General features: G+C 47.6%; 1 pseudogene; it reads left to right on the top strand.

The window, feature by feature from the left end:
• The first annotated feature begins 3,897 nt into the window (after positions 1 to 3,897).
• LOC103234425 (peptidyl-prolyl cis-trans isomerase A pseudogene) lies at positions 3,898 to 4,748 on the top strand (annotated as a pseudogene).
• The last annotated feature ends 4,132 nt before the right edge of the window (positions 4,749 to 8,880 follow it).

Genomic DNA, 8,880 nt, shown 5'->3' with positions numbered 1-8,880 from the left:
ACCCAGGAGTTGAAGGCTGCAATGAGTTGTGTTTGCAACCACTGCACTCCAGCCTGGGTGACAGAGCAAGACTTTGTCTCAAAGAAAGAACGAAGAAAGAAAGAAAAAAAGAAGGAAGGAAGGAAGGAAGGAAGGAAGGAAGGAAGGAAGGAAGGAAGGAAGGAAGGAAGGAAAGAAAGAAGAAAAAAGAAGGAAGGAGGTGTTAGATATGAGTTATACATTTCTTTTCAAAGAATCAATATGTCAATGTGTTCAATTCTTTACCTTCTACTTTTAAAGTTAACTTCCTCATAAAGCAACTTTTTCGATTATGTACTCCACCCTGACTCATTTCAATCACCTGCTCCACCCTGACTCATTCCAATTACCTGCTCTGTCATAATCATTTTTCCCACCAAACCACTCACCCCATTATTAGCCAATCAGAATTAGTTTAGCCTGCGCGGTCTAACTCTACCAATACGGGAACAACACAGCAGCAGGGGCCATATGCGCCAGGGATAAGAACCTCTTCCCCTCCCTTGTCCGAGTGTGTGCTCACCATTGCTCCAACTGTAAGGGTGCACACTTCTACTGAAGTACCTTGCCTTGCTGAGAATTAAAAGAAAATTTTATATTGGAGTGCTATTTGTTTTGCGGCACTGAAACTTTATACATAACAGGAGGAAGGAAAGAAGGGCTGGAGGGAGGGAGGAAGAAAGACAGACACTGAAGCAACTCAACCCCCATCCGAAGCACAAGGTAATTCTAGAGGAATCTGAACCTAGTGTAACACTGATGGAAACCATGGCAATAACAAAACCCAGATTGACTCCTGACGGGATTGCCTCAACTTCCCATTGGTTGCTTTCCGCAACCAATCAGATGGATTGCGGGCCACTACTTCGTTTACACCAGTTGACCACTAAGTGGCCAATGGGAAACCTGTAGGGAGTATTTGTACCTAAGAAGATTCTGTATCAGGGCCCTTGAGCCCATATGCTTGAGCCCGCTCCTGCACTGTGGAGTGTACTTTCATTTTCAATAAATCCCTTAATTGCTTCCTTGCTTTGTGTGTTTTGTCCAATTCTTTGTTCAAGACGCCAAGAACCTGGACACTGTCCACTGGTGACACTGAGAGGGGTTGTGGGAACTCTCAAATTTCTGTTGGTTAATTTTTGTATTTTTAGTAGAGATAGGATTTCACCATGTTGTCCAGGTTAGTCTCAAACTTCTGACCTCAAGTGATCCACCCACCTCGGCCTCCCAAAGTAAGACTGATGACTCAATGCTGCGCCTGCAATTGCCTGTTCCTGCTGTTTCAGGGTAGCTCTGTATATATCTGCTTCCTGCTGTCCTCCCTGCCCCACACAGCAGGCCTCTGGGTAGGACTCACAGCCGTTCCTTGAGAGTCGCTCTGCATCTGCTGTCTACATTCGCTACAGAAGGGCCCAGATGAGTGTCTGCACAGGTAGGTCTTGCCGTTCAAGACCGAGCCTTGCAAAGCACACCAGGAGAAATGGATTTTGGTATGTTAGACAGGCAGGCAGTCTTCGTCCTAGTTTTGTTCGGTTTTGTGCTTAGTAACTGTTGTTGCAACCATAATATTTTCTTCTTTCTTTCCTTCTTTCTGAAATTGTGCCTCAAAGAGTTAAAGAAATCAATAACTCTGGGCACAGTGGCTCACGTCTGTAATCCCAGCACTTTGGGAAGCTGAGGCAGGAGGACTGCTTGAGCCCAGGAGTTTAAGACCAGCCTGGACAACACAGTGAGAACCAGTCTCTACATAAAGTAAAAATTAGCTGGGCATGGTAGTGCGTGCCTGTCATACCAGCTACTCAGGAGGTTGGGGCAAAAGGATTGCTTGAGTCCAGGAGTTCGAGGCTGCAGTAAGCTACGGTTGTACACCACTGCACTCCAGCCTGGGCGATGGAGGGAGACCCTGTCTCACAAAAACAATGACAGCAACAACAAAAAACAGTAAGTAACAGAAGTTCTTGAGTTTGCAGGATAGCGGATAAGAAAAGAAACAACTTGCTGAAATGCTGAAAATCCTTTCATTTGTAAGATAACAAAACTGGCTGAAATCAGTTGGAAGCAGTGTGGCCAACTAGAGTCTGTGCAGAACCAGCTTGCTGATGTCACAGCCTGAATTTCCATCATGTTTCAGAGAGCTCCCGCTGAATTTGCACATGTGACCCATGCGTTAGCATGAGAAGATAACTGTGAATCCTCAAGGACTCTGCCCATCTCCCCCTTCCTTCCACTAATCACCTGCTAATCCAACCCCAAACCTTGTCTAATAAAATGACTGCCTTAAAGCCAGCAGGGAGACAGATTTGAGCTGGATGCCTGTTTCCTTGGGAGTCAACTTTTCTTTTTACCTTTTTGTTGAGACAGAGTCTCACTCTGTGCCAGGCTGGAGTGCAGTGGCACAATCTCCGCTCACTGCAGCCTGGATTCAGGCGGTTCTCCTGCCTCAGCCTCCCGAGTAGCTGGAATTGCAGGCATCTGCCACCACGCCCAGCTAATTTTTGTATTTTTAGTGCAGACAGGGTTTCACCATGTTGGCCAGGCTGGTCTCGAACTCCAGACCTCACCTGGCTGACCCTTTTTTTTTTTTTTGAGACGGAGTCTCACTCTGTCGCCCAGGCTGGAGGGCAGTGGTGTGATCTCTGCTCACTGCAAGCTCCGCCCCCTGGGTTCACACCATTCTCCTGCCTCAGCCTCCTGAGTAGCTGGGACTACAGGCACCCACCACCACACCCGGCTAATTTTTTGTATATTTAGTAGAGATGGTATTTCACCGTATTAGCCAGGATGATCTCAATCTGCTGACCTCATGATCCACCCGCCTTGGCCTCCCAAAGTGCCGGGATTACAGGTGTGAGCCACTGCACCTGGCCCCGACTGACCCTTTTAAACTTTACTTCAAATATATAGAGGTGGCTGTTTTCAATTTCTGTATAAATGGATTCACACTCTAGATATCCTATGACTTGTTTTCTTTCTTTAACAATATGAATAATTGGCCAGGCATGATGGCTCACACCTGTAATCCTAGCACGTTGGGAGGCCGAGGCAGGCAGATCACCTGAGGTCAGGAGTTCCAGATCAGCCTGGGCAACATGGTGAAACCCTGTCTCTACTAAAAATGCAAAAATTAGCCAGGCGTGGTGGTGGGCACCTGTAATCCCAGCTACTCGGGAGATTGAGGTGGGAGAATCACCTGAACCTAGTGGGGTGGAGGTTGCAGTGAGCCGAGAATGCACCATTGCACTCCAGCCTGGGCGACAAAGTGAGACTCCATCTTAAAATAAATAAATAAATAAATATAAATATAAATATATATGTATATATAATTATTTTGTCCTGGAGGTTATAGGTTGTTTACTGTGACATTAGGAAAGATACAGCTAGCACAGAAGTCAATGATTTCATGAATATTATTAAATCTTTACATTAAAAATATGAGTTGGGGCTGGGTGCAGTGGCTCACACCTGTAATCCCAGCACTTTGGGAGGCCGAGGCAGGTGGGTCACTTGAGGTCAGGAGTTGGAGACCAGCCTGGTCAACAAGGTGAAATCCTGACTCTACTAAAAGTACAAAAATTAGCCAGATGTGGTGGCGCATGCCTGTAATCCCAGCTACTCAGGATACTGAAGTGTAAGAATTGCTTGAACCTGGGAGGTGGAGGTTGCAGTGAACCAAGATTGTGCCACTGCACTCCAGGCTGGATGATAGAATGAGACTCTGACTCAAAAAATATATATATATATGTGTGTGTGTGTGTGTGTGTAAACAAGCACAGAAGTCAATGATTTCATGAATATTATTAAGTTAAATCTTTACATTAAAAATATAAGTTGAGTTTTGCATACACCGCCATTGCCTCCAGGGGCCCCATACTATCAGCCATGGTTAACCCCACCAAATTCTTCAATGAGCCCTTGGGCTGCATCTCCATCCAGCTGTTTGTAGACAAGTTTCCAAAGACAGCAGAAAGTGTTCATGCTCTGAGCACTGGAGAGAAAGGATTTGGTTAGAAGGGTTCCTGCTTTCACAGAATATTCCAGGGTTTATGTGTCAGGGTGGTGACTTCACACACCATAATGGCACTGGTGGCAAGTCCATCTATGGGGAGAAATTTGATGATGAGAACTTCATCCTGAAGCAGACAGGTCCTGGCATCTTGTCCAAGGCAAATGCTGGACCCAACACAAACGGTTCTCAGTTTTTCATCTGCACTGCCAAGAGTGACTGGTTGGATGGCGAGCATGTGGTCTTTGGCAAGGTGAAAGAAGGCATGAATATTGTGGAGACCGTGGAGGGTTTGGGGTCCAGGAATGGCAAGACCAGCAAGAAGATCACCACTGCTGACTGTGAATGACTCTAATAAGCTTGACTTGTGTTTGTTTTGTTTCGGTTTTGAGAAGGTTTCACTCTTGCCTTCCAGGCTGGAGTGCAATGTCACGATCTCGGCTCACTGCAACCTCCACCTCCCAGGTTCAAGTGATTCTCCTGCCTCAGCCTCCTGAGTAACTGGGATTACAGGTAAGCACCACCACGCCTGGTTAATTTTTGTATTTTTAGTAGAGACAGAGTTTCACCATGTGGGACAGGCTAGTTTTGAACTACTGACCTCAGGTGATCCTCCCACCTTGGCTTCCCACAGTGCTGGGATTACAGGCTTGTGCCACTGTGCCCAGTCGACTTATGTTTTATCTTAACCTCGAGACCATTCCTTCTGTAGCTCGGGAGAGCACTCCTCCACCACCCCATTTGCTCACAGAGTCCTAGAATCTTTGCGCTCTCACTGCAGTTCCCTTTGAGCTCCAAGATTTCCTTCTTCCCTTCCATGCCTAGCTGGATTGCAGAGTCAAGTTTATGATTATGAAATAAAAACTAAATAATGACAACAAAAAATATGAGTCGATTTAAATAAAAATATCAAGTAAATATTAGTATAGGCGGCAAGCAGATATGGCCAAAAAAAATCACTAAAATTTGAATGTGAATGGCTAAAATTCAGGAAATATGGCTTTAATAAAAACAGATAGAAGCTGTGGCATATGCTTGTAGTCCCAGCTGACACCCAGGAGAGAGGAGTGCTTGAGCCTGGAAGTTCAGGCCCAGCCTGGGCAACATAGTGAGACCTCGTCTCAACAACAAAAATGAAAAAAATCAACAACAACAAAAATAAACACGGATACATCTAAAATTGCTCTGGATCTTTGGAACAGGTCTGCCCTGATGTGGTGGCTTTATGGGCCTGGGCACCCTGGCAGAAGCCCTTTCTGGCACAAGGAGAAGCTGATGAGATTCATGCTTACTGCCAGCTTGCTCCAGGCCACTTTCAGCCACCAGCACCATGGCCTTGTGCCTCCCTAGTCTCTGTTCTCTCCGTGGGATTTCCCCCAGGCTTGACTCTTCTCTCAACTCCTCTGTACATGGCCTGAACTTGCCCTTGCAACCTGGCATGGATCAAACTGGCTTCCTAGTTTCTGTCCCCCAGCTCCATTCACCCTTGAGCACTGGCCTCACTTCGTCACCTCTTTCTGTATCTACACCCTTTGCCACTTCGCTTTGCAGTGCCCTCTCAATGTGACTCTGGGCTGGCCATGAGACCTGTGTTGACCAATCGAACCAGGCTGAAGTGACAGTGCACCAGTTCCAGAGGCCCTGAGTGTCTCCATGCCGTCTTGTGCATTTCTGCCATCTCTCAGAGGACGAAATCAGCAGGTCCTAGGATAAGGGTGAAGTATGTGGAGCAGAGCTGCCTCAGCCAAGCCTTCAACTTCCAGCAGCACTCCAGCCCTCCCACAAACTCATGAAAAATAAGACATCATTGTTTTTTTCAGCCATTGAGCTTTGACGTGTCCATGTGTCGGTTAGCTGTTGCTGTGTATTTGTTACACAGCACATGGACACATGGACACAAAGCAGCCCCTGGCCCCCACCCCTGTTCAGTGACTGCTGTACCCATACACAGAGCAGAAAATTCTTGCACAAATGGGATCAAGCATTTTCCCGCTTTCATAACCATGCCCCATGGCGTCGCCACTGATATTGCTCTGCCTAGCACTGGGAAGAGGAGGTAGTGAGGGCAAATGGAGCCCCTTTTGCCCAGTCCAGGGAGCAATAGGCAGCTGTCACCCACAAACGACATGGCTCCCACAATCTACTTCCCAGAAGACAGTCCTGCCTAGCTGGGACTGGAGGTAGGATACAATTTAGAGGTGTATTCCAGCCCCAGGGTGCTGGGTGAGGCCTGAGGATGCGTCCCTGCCCACAAGACAGAATTGGAATCTTCATGTCCACCAGATTCTGGACCTCTCTCCTGTGTCACAGATGGGAATTCTTTCCACATTCTTGCCAGTGGACCTTCTCACTCTTTTCCAGGCTCCTTGGAGTTCACTGCCCTCAGGTTAACATGGTCTTCCCTTCAAGGAAGCCACGTTTCTATGAGGGCTCTGGCATGTGCATTGGTGAGTCGAAGCTTGACTGTGTTATAGCTTCTCCGCTGTTAGTGTGGGGCTTGGGGGTTTTCACTTTAACCACATGGATTAGTCAGGGTCATCCAGAGAAACAGAACAAACAGGATACAGATGGCGCTATAGATACAACGATAGATGTAGAAGAGGGGATTTATGATGGAGATTGGCCTGAGTGATTGGGAGCCTAAGAAGTCCCACAGTATGTCGTCTGCAGGTTGAAGAACCAGGGAAGTTGATGGTGTCATTCAGTTTGAGCTTGAAGTTCTGAGAACCAGGAGCTTCGATGTCCCAGGGCAGGAGAAGGTGGATGTCCCAGGTCCAGAAGAGAGTGAATTTGCTTTTCCTCTGTCTTTTTGTTCTATTTGGGCCCTCGGTGGATTGAATGTCGCCCACCTACATTGGTGAGGGCAGATGTGTTTTACTCGGTCTACTGATTCGAGTGCCAATCTCTCTGAAAACACCCTACCAGATGCACCCAGAAATAATGCTACACCTGCTATCTGGGTATCCCTCAACCCAGTCAAGTTGACACCTAAAAGTAACCATCACACCACACTTTCACAAACACATGGGTGCTTGCGGACTCGCCTTTTACAATGGTTTTGCCTGCCTCCTCCACAAGCACAGGCAAAGTCAGTTTCAAGGACAGGAGTCCCCCACTGTTGCTTGGTGTACTGGTGATCTAAACAAATACATGCATTAAAGGGAATTTCTGTCATTTTTTAGCCACCACACTTTCATCCCTGGTCCTCATGACCCCTTGATTTCTTTCTGAGGAATGCCCTCCCTCCCACTGCGATAACATAGGGGCCAGGCCCTCCGTCTGTCTCCCAGCTCTAGGAGAGCCAGAGGTTGAGCCCCAGGGTAGAGCTCAGCCAATCAGAGGCTGTCCTGTGAGCAAGTGATGCCGGGACTGATGGAATGACTGGAATGTGTGGTACACAGATGCAACAGCATCACGCTAACCAGACCGTGTCCCTGTGAGAGCTGGGGTGGGACTCCACTGCTTGCCAGGGCTCCTAGGAGCTCTGCCTGCCCTCAGCTTCCTGTGCAGGTTCTCTGTACCCCCTCTTTTTAAAAAAAAAATTAAAAAAAAATTTTTAGATGAAGTCTCACTTTGTAGCCCAAGTTGGAGTACAACAGTGTGATCTCAGCTCACTGCAACCTCTGCCTCCTGGGTTCAGGTGGTTCTCCTGCCTCAGCCTCCCAAGTAGCTGGGATCACAGGCATGCACCACCACGCCCTGCTAATTTTTGTATTTTCAGTAGAGATGGAGTTTCACCATGTTGGCTAGGCTGGTCTTGAACTACTGACCTTAGGTGATCCCCCTGCCTTGGCCTCCCAAAATGCTGGGATTGCAGGCGTGAGTCACCATGCCTGGCTGCACCTTCCCTAGTTGATCCTTCTTGCTTGGTTAGACAGAGACAGCCTCCAGTTCTTACAACTACAAGGCCCACACATGAAGGACAAAATGTTTCGGTTATTAATGTTTTCATGTGTGTAAGTCCTGTTTTTGTTTTCCAGTTGAATTGAAAGTTCCTTCTGGGCAGGAACTCTTTTTTTCCTTTACCCTGGGTCCAGTACTTGGCATGCAGTAGATTCTAGGGCAAAGCTGGAGGCAGGGGGAGGCTGCCTAGAGCCAGAAGGCTTGTATTGAGGTCCGTCCCTGCACTCACTCACTGTGGGACCTTGGCTGAGTCCCGCGGCATTTTCAGTCTAGACATTGCATCAATTAAACGGGTGTGATACTTATAATGATCACCCTCCTTCTCGGCCTCAGGCCTCTGTGAGGTTTTAATGAACGAAGGCTGAAGAAGCTCCACAGAGATGGTGACTTGCCCAGAGCACAGCTCTTACCCTCAAGGAAGAGACACTAGAACAAATAGGCAACTGGAAACAGGATGGCTTCATGGGCATGTGTGACTTACACAGGGCCCTGCACTCAGAAGAATCACATGACTGACTTAGGCTCTGCAGCTGCCATCTTGAAATTCTTAATAACTTTTGAACGGTGTTGGGGGTGGGATTGCGGGGGGACAGTCCACACTCTCATTTTGCACTGGGTCACACAAATTATGTAGCCAGTTCTGATTAAAATGCAGCAAGAACTAACACGAGACTGGACACAGAAACCAGACCCCAGAGCACATACAATATGAGTCCATTGGTATGAAGTTTGAAAACAGGCGGCACTAACCTAAAGGATTGGAAGTTGGAATAGTGGTTACCAGGGCTAGGGGGAGGAAGGGATGGTGGATGGTGAACAAAAGGACCTTGAAGGTCTCCTGGGGTTCTAGGAATCCCTTCCTTCCTTCCTTCCTTCCTTCCTTCCTTCCTTCCTTCCTTTCTTCCTTCCCTCCCTCCCTCCCTTTCTCTCTCTCCTTCCTTCCTTCCTTCCTTCCT

This window comes from Chlorocebus sabaeus, chromosome 6 (assembly GCF_047675955.1).
Source record: "Chlorocebus sabaeus isolate Y175 chromosome 6, mChlSab1.0.hap1, whole genome shotgun sequence".
NCBI lineage: Eukaryota > Metazoa > Chordata > Mammalia > Primates > Cercopithecidae > Chlorocebus > Chlorocebus sabaeus.
Note: the sequence above shows the minus strand (reverse complement) of the source record. Positions and strands in the feature narration are given on the sequence as shown.